This window comes from Phascolarctos cinereus, unplaced genomic scaffold (assembly GCF_003287225.1).
Source record: "Phascolarctos cinereus isolate Bilbo 61053 unplaced genomic scaffold, phaCin_HiC Scaffold_4;HRSCAF=312, whole genome shotgun sequence".
NCBI classification, from domain to species: Eukaryota; Metazoa; Chordata; class Mammalia; order Diprotodontia; family Phascolarctidae; genus Phascolarctos; species Phascolarctos cinereus.
The window spans coordinates 677584672-677599594 of record NW_027555847.1 but is presented as its reverse complement, the minus strand read 5'-3'; the positions used below and the strand labels follow the sequence as shown (position 1 = coordinate 677599594).

At 43.4% G+C, this 14923-nt stretch overlaps 1 pseudogene; it reads right to left on the bottom strand.

Annotated features, from left to right (window-relative positions):
• Window positions 1-6944: 6944 nt before the first annotated feature.
• LOC144457102 (large ribosomal subunit protein eL21 pseudogene) lies at window positions 6945-9550 on the bottom strand (annotated as a pseudogene).
• Window positions 9551-14923: the final 5373 nt, after the last annotated feature.

The window sequence follows — 14923 nt, the reverse complement described above, 5'->3', positions numbered from 1 at the left end:
ATCTATTGCTAACTTTTGTCTAGCCTACCCACACAAGACATTTCCCATCTGGCCTCTCTACTCAGTCACTGCCCTGCTTCAGACACTCGTCCCCTCTCACCAAAATATGGCTTCTGTGTTCTGTGTTCTAGGATGCCATCTAGCCCTGACTTACGTTAACCAAAAACACCATCACAAATCCATGAGATGTGCATAACAATTGGAAAATATGGCAATTCAAAAAGACAAGTTTAGGGGACCCCGTAACACTCATCATAATCTAGGCCCAGTCCCCGCCCCCAAGCCCCATCCTTAAAAAACCTTCACTTGATCCTTCCATCCCCTCCAGCTATCACCCATATGATTTTTATTCCTTTCAAAGCCAAACTCCTATAGAGTTGTTCTCACTCCTTTCTTAGCCCCTTGTAATCTGGTTTATAACATTATCAGGCAATGTAAACTGCTGTCCCCCAAGTCAGTTAATGATCACTTATTTGTTGAATTCACTCGTCTTTCCTCAAGCCTCATCCTTGTTACCCTTCCCCCTTTACTGAGTCTGCTGAGCACCCATGCCTCTCCTGGGACCCCTGTTGCTGCTCCTTTTCCAGCTTCCTACTGCCTGACTACTCTTCATTCTCATTGGCTGGATTATCGCCATCGCCCCACCCCTCATGTGGAGGTGTCCCCTATATCTGCACAGCTCCTGGGGATCCATTCTCATCTTTATGCAGAAAGCTCCCAGGTCTTTATATCCAGACTTTTTTTTCTCTCCTGAGTATCACCAACAGTGCATCAGCCAGATCCAGCCGGATTAGAGAATCATAGAATCAGCCCCAGAAGGGACTTTAGAAACTCTTTGGTCCAACCCTCTCATTTTGCAGAAGAAGAAACAGACTCAGAGAGGGTGTAATTTGTGCTGTGTTACACAGTTCTGAGTGTCAGAGGTGAGAAATGAGCCTAGGTCTTCCTAACTCAAAGCCCAGAACTCACTAGCATTTCAAACTCACTATGCCCAAAAGAGAACTCATTATCTCTCCCCTCCACCCCCACCCAAACAATTCCCTCTCCTTGTTTTTCCCACCTCCTTCGGGGCACCGAGGTTCACATCCTTGGAGTCCTCTCCCTCATCTCTCCACACGCAATCACTTCCTCAGTTTTGTCTAGTCTACCCACACAAGACACCTGCCACCTGGCCTTTCCACTCAGGCCCTCATCACCTCTCACCTGGACTGCGCCCAAAGCCTGCTGATTGCTCCCAGCCTCTTTCCCCTCTAGATCATTCCCCGCCAGCTGCCACATGGAGATTCCTAAAGCACAGGTAAGATGAGGTCACTCCTCTCCTCAAGAAGAAGACGGACTCCTGACTGCCTAAAGCATTAAATATAAACTGCTCCATATGGCTCTTAAAATCCTTCATGGGGCAGCTAGGTGGCACAGTGGATAGAGCTCTGACCTTGGAGTCAGGAGGACATGAGTTCAAATCCAGTCTCAGACACATGACACTAGCTGTGTGACTCTGGGCAAGTCACTTAACCCCGACTACCTCACCAAAAAGAAAAAAAAATCCTTCACAATTACCTGTCTAGGCTTATTGGCCCTGATATTCCATTTCTCATCCATATACCTTTGCATGAACTGTCCGCCATGCCCGAAATCACTCCCTCCTCACCTCTGTGACGGCCAGTCCTTAGCTTCCTTTAGACTCATCTCAAGGGCCAACACCTCTTACAGGAAGCCTGTGCTAATCTCCCCCAATTGTTAATGCTCTCCCCTCCTCCCTCTACCCCGGGATATTACTTTGGATATATTATGTATTTAATTTTCATTGCATCAACCAATAAATATTTATTAAGAGTCAACTATGTGCCTGACACTGTGCTACGTTCCAAGAATACAAAAACAAAGGATAAAATGAAGTAACACTCCACACTGTCAAGGAATTTATATTCTATGTATGTGGTTTCCACCCCACCTCCCCTGCCAGAATATAAACTCCTTAATGGCAGATACCTTACTTTTGCCTTTGTATTTTTATTAGGAGAGAGGGAGGAAGGAAGGGAGGGATGGAGGAAGGAAGGAAGGAAGGAAGGAAGGAAGGAAGGAAGGAAGGAAGGAAGGAAGGAAGGAAGGAAGGAAGGAAGAAAGGAAGGAAGGAAGGAAGAAAGGAAGGGAGGAAGGAAGGAAGAAAGGAAGGGAGGAAGGAAGGACGGAAGGGAGGACGGAAGGAAGGAAGGAAGGAAGGAAAGGAGAGAGGGAGGAAGAAATGGAAGAGCGGGGAAAAAGGAAGGAAGAAAGAAAAGGCAGAGGAGAAGGAGGGAGGAACTTCTCCCAGCTGACATTCTCTGATCTAAGGGCTCTCCCAGCTCTGACACTCTATATTCTGAGGTCTCTTCCAGCTCTGACATTCTATATTTGAAAGTCTCTTCCAACTCCAAGGATCTGTGACTCTGTCCTATTATAACCACAATGGGTAAGGCAGCAAAGGAAGCCCTGTAACTGCCTCTTTCAACCCTAAAGAACCTTACTCTCCTGCTCATATCTCACTCACAATCACTTTGAAGTGAACTGGCTTTGTAGCCTCTGGTGGCTGCGTGTGTGGCAGAGGAAGAACAGGGAGAGGTCTATTTAATATCCCAACCATCTAAACTACTGTAAGAGGGAAGCACTTCAGCCCTGGGACTCAGTGTCTTCATCTCTAGGAGGGAGGTTGGGGTCCTTCTTTCTCCCATATCCCAAGATCATATGGAGCTCATTCCTGCCTGCAAACAGAGCCAGAGTAGAACAAATGGCATTCTGCACTTACAGAGAATTTGGATGAACAACCCAGGTCTGGGTGCCACCATAGTGAAACATCCGAACATTGTGGGTAATGAAAAATACCATCTGTGCATTGTGGCTTTTCCTTAGCACCAAAAAAAAGTCCTATGTTGGAAATGTCGTCTTATATCAGGCTAAGGGATCAGCTTGCATGTCAACCTGGTGCTCAGCTGTCACTTGGCAAAGGGGTCAAGGTGGGGAACAGGGCCCAGAAGAGTCCACTTCATTCAGAAGGGGTGTTGCCTGGAAGCTGGTCCAATTATGCAGATTTCAGGTTCACTAGGATGTCATCTCTTTGAGGGCACAGTCTGATTTTCATCTTTTTTTTTCCCAGCATGGTACCTGAGAGGTACAGTCAATGGAGCACAGACTTTAGAACCAGGAACATCCAGATTCAAATCCTGTTCCACCACAGGATCATAGATTTAGACCTGGAAAGCACCAGGTCTGGAGTCAGGAGGACCTGAGTTCAAATCCAGCCTCAGATACTTACTAGCTGTGTGACCCTGGGCAAGTCATTTGACCTTGTTTGCCTCAGTTTCCTCAGCTGTAAAATAAGCTGGAGAAGGAAATGACAAACCACTCCAGTATCTTTGTCAAGAAAACCCCAAATGGGGTTACAGAGAGTCAGACAAGACTGAAAAACAATTCAATGACAACAACGCTTCAGTGTTTGTTGAATTGAACAGAAGAATTTCCCAACAACTGTAGCCATCCCACAGAGGAATAGGCAATGCCATCCTCCCAGTTCCTCAGGCTCACAACCTAGGAATCATCCTGGATTCTTCACCATCTCTCACCTCTTGTATTCATGTTGTTGCCAAGGCCTGTCAATTTTATCTTTGCTCTATCTCCTGAATGCGCCCCCATCTCTCCTCTGACTCTGCTACCCTTTTGGTATAGACCCTCATCCCTTCACTCTTGCATCATTTCTATTTTTTTTTCCAGGCAATTGGGATTAAGTGACTTGCCCAGGGTCACACAGCTAGTAAGTGTCAAGTGTTTGGTCTGAGGACAGATTTGAGCTCAGGTCTTCCAGACTTCAGGGCCGGTGCTCTATCCACTATGCCACCTAGCTGCCCCTCTTGCATCATTTCTCTAGCCTGCTGGAGAAGGGGTGGAGGAAGGTCTGTCTGCCTTGAGCCTCTTCCAACTCTAATTTATTCTCCATTCAGCCCCCAAAGTGATTTTCCTAAAGTTCAGGTCTGACCATGACACTCCCCTTCTCAGCAAACTCCAGTGGCTCCCTAGTGCCTCCAGGATCAAACACAAGATGCTCTGTTTGGTATTCAGAGCCATTTACAACCTCGCCCCTCCTACCTTTCCAGTCTTCTTCTTTTTTTTTTTAAATGAGGCTTTTGGGGTTAAGTGACTTGCCCAGGGTCACACAACTAGTGTTGTGTGTCTGAGGCCGCATTTGAACTCAGGTCCTCCTGACTCCGGGGCCGGTGCTCTATCCACTTTGACACCTAGCTGCCCCCTTTCCAGTCTTCTTACACCTTACTCCCCAAACCACACTCTTTGATCCAGTGACCCTGGCCTCCTGCCTCTTCCACAAATAAGACCCTCCATCTCTTTGCTCTGGGTATTTTCTCTGGCTGTCCCCCATGCCTAGAAGGGTCTCCCTCCTCTACTCCCACTACTGACCTCCCTGGCTTCCTGTAAGTCCCAACTAAAATCCCACCTTCTCTAGGAAGCATTTCCCAACCCCTCTTAATTCCAGTTTCTTCCTTCTTTTAATTATTTCCTATTTATCCTGTCTATAGCTTGCTTTGCATATATTTTTTGCATGTTGTCTGTCCCATTAGATTATAAACTCCTTGAGGGCAGGGATTGTCTTTTGCCTCTTCTTGTATCTCCAGTACTTAGCACAGTGCCTGACACATAGTAGCCACTTAATGTTTAGTGATTGATTTAAACCAACCTCCCACCTCGTGCTAGAATCTCCTCTAAAATGCCCTTAACAGGTGGCTACCTAGCTACTGCTCGAACACTTTTACTTACAGGAAGCTCACCATCTACCAATGTTCTATTGCTGGATGCTGAACACAGTTAGAAAGTTTGTCCTCAGGCTGAGTCGAAATCTTTCTCTCTTGGCTTTCCCCCACAGGTACTAATTCTGCTCTCTGCAGTCACACAGAATAATAATATTAGGTAGCATTTATATCACCCTTTAACGTTTGCAAAGCGCTTTACAAATATCTCATTTTATCCTCACAACAACCCTAGATGGTAAATGCTATTATAATCCTCATTTTACAGATGAAGAAACTAAGGCAGATAGAGGGTAAGTGACTTACCAATACACCTAATATCTAAGGCAAAGTTTGAACTCAGATCTTTCTGGTGCCAAGTCCAGCACTCTATTTTTTTCCAGTTACATGTAAAAATACTTTTAAAAATTATTTTAAAAAAAAATTTTGACTTCCAAATTTTCTCTCTCCCCTCGTTGAGAAGGTAATTTAATATAGATTATACAAATGCAGTCATGCAAAACACATGTCCATATTAGCCATATTGCAAAAGAAAAGGCAGACACCCCCCCCCAAAAAAAAACCCAAGGAAAATAAAGAAAGCAAAAACATAGTATGCTTTGATCTGCATTCAGCCTCCATCAGTTCTTTGCCTGGAGGAGGATAGCATTTTTCATCATGGATCCTTTGGAATTGCCTTGGATCATGGTATTACTGAGAAGAGCTAAGTCATTCACAGTTGATCATTGTACAATATTGTTGTCACTGCGTCCAATATTCCTGTTGTTCTGTTCACTTCACTTTCCATCAGTTCACATAAGTCTTCCCAGGTTTTCTGAGCGTTTCCTGCTCACAATCATATACCGCAACTCGTTCAGCCATTCCCCGATTGATGGACATCCCTTCAATTTCCAGTTCTTTGCCATCACAAAAAGAGCTTTAGTGTTTTGCTTTGTTTTTTAAAGCACCATGTCACATTGCTGGCTCATATGGAACGTGCAGTCCACTAAAACCCAAGGCCCTTTTCACACGAATTGTTGTCTAGTCATACCTTCCCTGTTCTGTATTTATGCAGTTGATATGTGAACCTTATTTGCAACTTTACATTTACCCCTGTCAGGTTGTAGCCCGATAATGCCCACTCTTGCACCCCATAGAGATGTTTGTTCCTGAGTATCTGTTAGCTCTCCCTGTTTCTTGTCTGCTGTAATCTTGATTATGGCATTGAAAGTGAACTTGTCAAAGTCACTCATGTGAAGCTCTCTTCCCGGAGGCAACATCAATCTCTTTGATTTATGGTTGCTTGGATGCCACAGCAGTCCTCTGCTCCAGTCTCTGATGAAGAAGTGGCCAAGGGTGGCCAAGGTCACTGCTCTCTACATAACAATGGTTCCCCTCCCCTGCCATTTTCTTTAGAAAATTGCCTTCACAATAATCCCTTCTCTCTTCTTTATCTTCAATCTCTCTAATGAATCACAGAATTTCAGAGTTGGAAGGGATGCCAGCTCTAGTCCAGCCCATCCCAAAAAGGAATCCACACTGTAAAATACCTGACAAATGGTTGTCCAACCTCTTCGTGAAGATACCCTAATTGCTCTCCCTGCCTCATGATTCCCCCCATGCCAACCCCGCATACCAGCCATTTCCTAAAGGGCAGGTCTAACCATGTCACTTCCCTACTCAATAAACTCTACTGGTTCTTTATGACTTCTAGGATCAAATATAGACCCTCCTGTTTGCCATTTAAATCCCTTGATAACCTTTTCAGCCTTCTTACACCTCACATCCCTTCATACCCAGTACAATCCAGATAAACTGGCCTTTACTGCTCCTCACACATGATGCTTCATTTCCTGTCTCCATGACTGTACAGGCTGTGCTCCATGCTGGGAATGCCCTCTCTCCTTACCTTTAACTCTCAGAATCCCTAGCTTCCTTTAAGGATTAGCTCAAGCACTATCTTTTACATTCAGCCTTTAACATCTCCCCCAACCCACCTACCTTATACCTAATTTGCATATACCTTTACATATATTTGCAGATATGCAAGTATAGGCAGCTGGGTGGCTCTGTGGATAGATTGCTAGGCCTGGAGTTAGGAAGACCTGAGTTCAAATCTAGCCTCAGATACTTAGTAGCTGTGTGACCCCGGGCAAGTCACTTAACCTCTTTTTGCCTTAATCTATTGGAGAAAGAAATGCCAAACCACTCTGGTATCTTTGCCAATAAAACCCCATGGACAGTATGGGTGTGCTGTGGTCCACGAGGTCATGAAGAGTTGGACATGATTGAACAACAACAAATATATAAACACCTTGTTTCCCCTGTTAGAATATAAACTCCTTGAGGGCAAGGAGTGTTTATCTTTTGTTTTTGTATCCCCAGTACCTAGCACAGTGCCTGGCATCCAGCGGGCATTTAATAAGGGTTTGCTGACTACCTTCTTCATAGAACACATGCTCACTCGTTAATTCAGCCCGTGAACATTTATTAAGCATATGTGGTATGCTGAGCGCTGTACGAGGCTCTGGAGAAGGTACAAGTTTTAGCCAAGATGGAATCCCTGCTCTCATGGCATCCATAGTCTTGTATTAACAGCTGACATTCTTATGAACACTTTAAGGTTTGCAAAACACTTTATGTAAATTATCTCATTTGGTCCTTATAATAGCCCTAGGAGGTGAGTGCTAGGATTATCTTCATTTTGTAAATGAGTAAACTGAGGTTTTGAGAGAAGTCAAGTGACTTCCTTCCCATAACCTGTGTCTGAGTTGAGATTTGAACCCAAAGTTCCCTGACTATAAAAGTCCAGCCCCTCTGTGGGCATCAATACAAATAATAAGAATAAACCACATTGCAGGCTTGGCTCTTATCTTTATTCCAACTGAGACTCAAAATGAATATTCTCCAAGTCTCAAATAGCAGACACTCCCAGGAGATTCATTGTCTGTATCTTCCATTTGGTAACTGATCATGCAGAGCCCTGAGATATCTCTTCTATTGTTTTCTTGAACTGTGATTTAAATCGGCCACAGTATTATTTAATTTCTGACAGATTTGTGTTTTGGCTGCTGACTTCTCCTCCAGGGCTATGGCAGTAACCCTGTGTTCTCCATGGCTGTGCCAGCAGAGCCCAAGTAGGTTCTGACCAGTCCTTCCAAGGTGGACAGGCTTCTAATACAGGTCTGGAAAATAGACCGTGTTTCTGTTGTTCAAGGTCCAGTCTAGCTAAATGTCATCATTAGGGCTGGCCAGAAGACAGGATGATATCTAGCATGGGCTGAAACGGATTTGGATCCAAAGTGTTGCCATGGGGTAGAGCAGACTTAATAATACGGGGGAAAGGGCACTGGTTCAAATCCTTCTTCTGACACCTGTGGGACCTTGCACAAATCACTTCTCCTTCCGGGGCTTCAGTTTACTCATCCCTAAAAATAGAAGGGCAGACAATTTGGTCCTTCCAGTGCTAGGTCTGTGATCTATGGATGGTCTAGTCTAAGGTTACCATCCTCTTCCACTCTTGTACATCTATGGTCATTCTCATGTTGGCTTCTCCATTAGAATGGGAGATCCGAGAGAGTGGGACTATGTTTTTGCTTTTCCTTGTATCCCCAGGACTTAGCACTTGGCACAGAGTCGGGGCTTAATCAATGTCGGCTGATGACTGACTGACTGATCCTAGGATGCTTCCTCTTTTCAGGGACCATTGTTGCTGTGCCTTTTTTCATGGCAGCTTTAGGTAGAGCACGGCACAACTGGCCCTGGGCCTGGGCGACTCTGCCCTAGATGGACTGTTCTCTGCACAGCCACTTCACCACACTCCAATCCTCAACTTCTTTTGCCCTACATGAAATAGTTCCCTAGTTTACCACTTGCATTGTAAATAGATGATGGATTTTCTCAGCATGGCAATTCATGAAATTGTCTACTAAGGCAATAAGAGGGGTTGCAATCTACATTTGTGAGGGGGTCCTCCCAGAGGAAGTCATGGACACCTTAAGTATTTACATGGAGCACCATCATCATGCTTGCCAGTGCATTGTAGGGTAAGGGGGTGGGGGGCACTGGACTCAGGGCCAGAACATATGGGGTCCAACTCTTCATTTCCACACCTTCTGGCTGGGAGATCAACCATCTATAAACTTCAGTTCATGAGAGCCTCAGCTTCTTTAGCTATAAAACAGGGATGATCGTGCATGCACTGCTGACTCTACAGGACTGTTTTGTTTTTTCTTTTTTTAACCCAAGGATTTTTTTATTGTTTTTATTTTACAGCCATTTATGCCATGAATTCGTAGGGGATCGGTTCCAACAGCTCAGGTTCCTGGCCATTGGTTCTCACAAAGTGTGCTTCTCTGGGTGGAGCAGGCTGGCGCTTCAGTTGAACCCAAGTGCCTTTTTCTTTGGCTTCCTTCTTCTTCTGATCACTTTCTTTTACCCACTTCAGGAAGCTATCTCTGCTCTTGGAATGCTTAATATGTTCAATATGAACATTAATTGTCTTGGCTAGAATCTTGCCCTTAATCTGTTTGTTTACAACAATGCCTACAGCATGTTGAGTAACACTATAGACCCGTCCAGTATTGCCATGGTAACATTTGTGGGGCATTCCTTGCTGAACTGTGCCCATACCCTTGATATCTACAATATCACCTTTCTTGTATATTCGCATATATGTAGCCAGAGCGACAACACCATGTTTTTGAAAGAGCCTAGAAAACATGTATTGAGTCCCTCTCCTTCTTCCTTTTGTGTTTGTCATTTTGGCGACTCAAATATGGCGGAACTGGCGGAAAAGCTCTCCAGGACTGTTTTAAGGAAAACATTTTGTAAATCTCAAATTGTCAAAGAAATGTAAGTTATTACTAATATTGCCATAGTTGTGAGGTAACATATTGGAAAGTACATAGTATGAACTCATGAGATTTCAGAGTTCAATGAGTCCTTAGAGAATATTTAGTTCAATTCCCTTATCTTAAAGACGAAGAAGCATGGACAGCTAGGTGGTGCAGTGGATAGAACATTGGCCCTGGATTCAGGAGGATCTGAGTTCAAATTTGACCTCAGAAACATGATACTCACTAGCTGTGTGACCTCAGGCCAGTCACTTAACCCAGACTGCCTCGCCAAAAAAAAAAAAAAAGGAAGAAATCAAGGCTCAGTGGTAGGAAGACACTTACCCAAGGTCATATAACTAAATAACAATAATAATTGAAGCTTCTAGAACAACTTAAGGTTTTTGAAATACTTTCTGTATAACAGCCTTGTAAGTGAAGCAATGCGAATGTATCATCCTCATTTTACAGATAAACTAAGGCCTAAACTGGTTATGCAAATTGTTCTAGGTCACACATCTAGATAAAGATGGAACAGGCATAGAACCCAAGTTTCACAAAGGAGGAGTGTTGCACAGTCAGAAGAACATGAGACTTGGCATCGAATGGTTCAGGTCCAGGTCTCAGCTTGTCCATTCTAGCTCTGTGACCGTGGGCAACAGAATCTCTCACAGCCTCCATTTCCTCACCTATAAAACCAGGATAATAATAATACTTGTAAAAAGAGAAATGTCAGCTACAACCACCATCTTCCCATTCACTTTCCATTACAACCAATGGCTTTCTAAGTAACTGGTTGTTAAACAGATTTTTAAAAGCTCTGCAGTGGGTGGGAAAAACCCAGTGGATTGCGTTAGGGGACTGCAGTTTGAATTTTGGCTTGTGTGACTTTGCCCCAGTTTCTTCACATCTGTAAAGGGAGAGAGTTAGATTAGATCCAGAGCTCTACATTTTAGAGAATTCTATGGTATGTAGACCAGGCTTATTTCTGCCTCAATGACCAAAGCAGCACACACACACACACACACACACACACACACACACACACACACGCTCTCACGTGACTGGACCTGCCATTTTAGAGGAGGTTTCGGGAGATCCCAGGGAGAAGGCTCCTCTTTCAACGTTTACTATCTCTGTAACTTATGGTCTTTGACATATAAAATATTTTATATAATGGCAGAGTGACTTGTCCAGAGTCCCACAGCTAGTATTTGTCAAGAGCCTGGACTGACCCTGAAACTCCCTGATTTTAAGGCCAGTTTACCACCCATCACATCACACACCCTCTTCTTTCTCTCACCACATACACGTATGACATTATAAATATTGAATATATTTCCCCTATGGTTTCTTAAGTTCATAAAATGACAGATTTCAAGCTGGAAGAAACCTTAGAGACCATTTAAGTTTTCCCCCTCATTTTTATGGATAAGGAAACTGAGGCCCAGTGTGGGGAAGTCACGCAGGTAACAAGTTTCAGACTTTCAAATCAAAACCCAACACTCCAAATGTCCTCTAAAAAGTTCTCAAAGTTTCTTTCCGATTCAACCACAGGACTTGTGAGAGTGTCTTACTTCTCCTGCCCCATTTTCTTTGTCCTTCACACACACAGCCACCGCCATCAATGACATGTAGCTGAAAATAAACGGCATGTAAAGCACCTTGGAAATAGGTCATGTATCTTCCTCGTCAACTTGCGATCCAGGCCTATCTCTGGTGTACCTCGGAGGCTAATTATTTTACATGGCAAATTAGGGTAATTAGATCTGCAGGAATTGAACTAAAAATCAAGAACTTGGAATCTTATGAGGTATCCCTTCAGTTGGTTCTAAACCTTGGACCTTGTTGCTTCCTGTGTGTCCTCAGAGTGACTGGAGGATACTTTACAAAGGGGCATTTCTGACCTTTCTACCATGATAGGCACTGCTCAGCGGTATTTATGGCATGGGCTTGTGGTGGAGAAAGAGCTTTGAGGCACCAGGGCAGGACAGGTGGAGTGCTTCAGGAGGACTTGGGTTCAAATCTCCACACAGACACATTAGCTGTAGGACTCTTTATCAGCCTCAATTTCCTTATCTATAAAATGGAGATACTTACATTATAGAGTTGTTGAGAGGCCCAAATGAAATAATATATGTACAGTGCTTGGCAATCCTTAAGGTATGATATTAAAGTGAACTATTATTAAACTTTACAGTGCTATGAACACGGGGACAATTAGTATTATTATAACAATAGAATAAAAATGAAAATCAAATATCTCAAAGAGAAACTAATCCTTTGGGACAGAGTATATATCTCTATATCTATCTATCTATCTATCTATCTATCTATCTATCTATCTATCTATCTATCTACCTATCTTTTCAGGGCTCCATTATACTGCCTATAACGTAAACAGCTATGTCTGGGTAAAGTGAATCATAGAACATCAGAGATGGGAGGGCCCTTAGAACCCAGGATGTCAGAGCTGAGAGGGCCCTTAGAACCCAGAATGTCAGAGCCAGCCAGGGCCTTAGAGAACATCTGGTCTATTCCTTCTATTTTATGAAGGTTAAAAACTAAGAGCCAGAGAGGGTCAGTGACTTGTTTAAAACAAGTCAATGGCAGATGTGCTTTTTGTTCAGTATTTTTTCCCTCCTTACTAAACTTAGACACATTAGGTAGGAAAGCACATGACTAGTAGTGTCCGAGTTGCTCTACCTGGCTTAGCCCTCTGACCCATCTCATCCAGCCTTGGGTCCCGTGACTCATCTTCCACACCACCTTCCTGTCTCCCTAGTGTTCTTCTGCAGACTCACCTCTTCGGCCTGGAGGCTACAGGATTTGATCTCAGGCCCTGTATCTCAGTCTCCAGGCTTCCTGAATACCCTAGAACGCTTTGCTTAACCTAAGGTTGACACTGTTTCCTTTTCCATCCTGCTGCCTGGGAGGATGTATTTCCTAAAGCAGAAATAACAGGCCTTGGTGGCACTTTGTAACAGAACCCTTTAGATGGACACATTTAAACTTATAAATCCTAGAATCCTCAAACTGGATAGGCCTTGGAGAGATCCTTAGACCAGCCTCTTGCCTTTAGAAAATGTTACAGTATTTAAATAAAAAATAAATGGCATTTAAATAAAAAATTTCTAATGTTTAAACCACATAACTGAGAGGGTCATCCATTAATTTCCTAAAGAACTTTAGGGATGGAGGAGTTCACGATAACCCCTGGTTTCTCACTGTTTACATAGGGTGTTTATAGAGGGTTATATACGGTGTCCTAAAAGTCTTAGTACAGATTTAAACTTTAATAACTTCAGAAGTATAAATGCTATAGACTTAAAAACACTTGGTTAAAATTTTTTAAATGTTAATGTTTCTTAGTAAAATTCAACAGCACCACCATTTTGTGCTATATATTGCTCTAGCTGATTTTCGAATTTTGTAAAAACTTCTTCAGTTGCTGCTTAATGAATGACTGAAAAGATTACATTTGTAATCCTCGCCTTAAGATCAGCCAAAGAATGAGGTTTTGGTGCATTCGTGACAGTTTTGACATGACCCCACAAGAAAAAAATCTAATGCATATAGATCAGGTGGCCAAGGTGGGCCAAGCAAGAGGGCCACCTCTGCTGATGCACTGGTCTGAGAAAGTGTCATGCAGGAACTGTCAAACACCTAAATGCATAAATGGCAGGGTGTTCCATATCGTTACAATTTAAAAATTATTCAAAATTCACAAAATAAGTGTGAAAGAAATTTAAATTGACCTTTTAAATGATTTTTTGGGGTAAGTTTGTAACATTTATACTTCTGAAGTTATTAAAACTTAAAACTTCAGGAGGACTCTTGGGATATCCTATATTCTGTGATACTGGGTCCTACCTAGTTGCTTTATATACTTGTCAGATTGAATTCCTGAAATCTCTTTGTTTTCACAGTCACGGAATCTCAGAGGCAGAGGGGACCTCAGAAATTTTATCTCACTATGTAAATTGGAAAAGATTTTTTATAATGGGAGTAGATGATGATGTAATAGTCTCCTAACTGGACTTTCTGTGTCTAGTCTTTGCCCTCTCTAATCTATCTTCCACAGAGCTGCCAAGGTGATTTTCCTGAGGCATACATCTGATCATGCCACGCCCTCATTCAATGATTCCCTCCTGTCTGTGTGATCAAAAATCATGTCCTCTGCTTGGCATTTAAAGCCCTTCACAATCTGGCCCAACCTACGTTTTCAGACATATCATATCTCCCCTTTTCTGTCTGTCTCTGTCTCTCTGTGTGTGTGTGTGTGTGTGTGTGTCTCTCTCTCTCTCTCTCTCTCTCTCTCACACACACACACACACACACACACACACAAGATACTCCATATTCTCTCCCTTTTACATTGACAATTCTCCTTGCCTGGAATGTCCTCCTTCACCTCTGCCTCTTAAAATCCCTTCTTTCCTTCAGAACACAGCTCAAACACCACCTTCCATATACAGCCTTTCCCAATATCCCCAACTGTTTGCTAGCATCTCTGCCCTGAAACTACCTTGCATTTATCTAGATGTCTATATGTACATGTTGTCTCCCATGATGGATTGTAAGCTCCTTGAAGGCAGGGACTGTTTCGGATGGTGTCTGGCACATAACAAAAGTTGGTGGTTGATTAAGGTTTTCCTTATTTGGAAGCACAGGGGCCATTCATAGGCACAATGCCCAAAATGATCAGCACGGGGCTCTGATTTGTTCTGTTTCTGATCTGGGAGGGATTTATTTGTCCCTTCTTATGCACCTGGTGGCCTCCAATCAAAGGGGCTCACCACACTGGTGCTGGACTTAGTGTGAATAGCTCATTAGTTTGGCCTCCTGCTGCTCACAACTCCTGAACTCAGGCAAGCCACTGCTCCTCAACCTCCCTGGAAGTAGAGATTGCAGACAGGTTCCACCACATTTGGCTACGACCAATCTCTTAAATGCTAAATCTAATGGCCTTTTCTCAGACTTTCCCAGTAGTGTTTGATGCTTGCCTGACTCCTTTTCCCAAGTACTCTCTCCTCCCTGATACTTTTTTCTGGTTTTCCTCCATCTCCTTTGCAGAATCTTCATCTGTGCTGCACTCCCTATCTGTCTATGTTCACCCCCCCCATCTATCACCTGAGCTCTGGATAATTTACATCATCAGCTGCCTGGTGCTCCTTTCCTTCTGTATGCCCCATAGGCTTTTCAAACCCATCATGCCTAGGAGCTTCTTTACACAGCCACCCCTTTTCCCCCGCTGCCTGTGAACTCTAAATCGGCTTGCTTCTGGAAATGTGTTGACTGACTATCCTACTTCTCCAC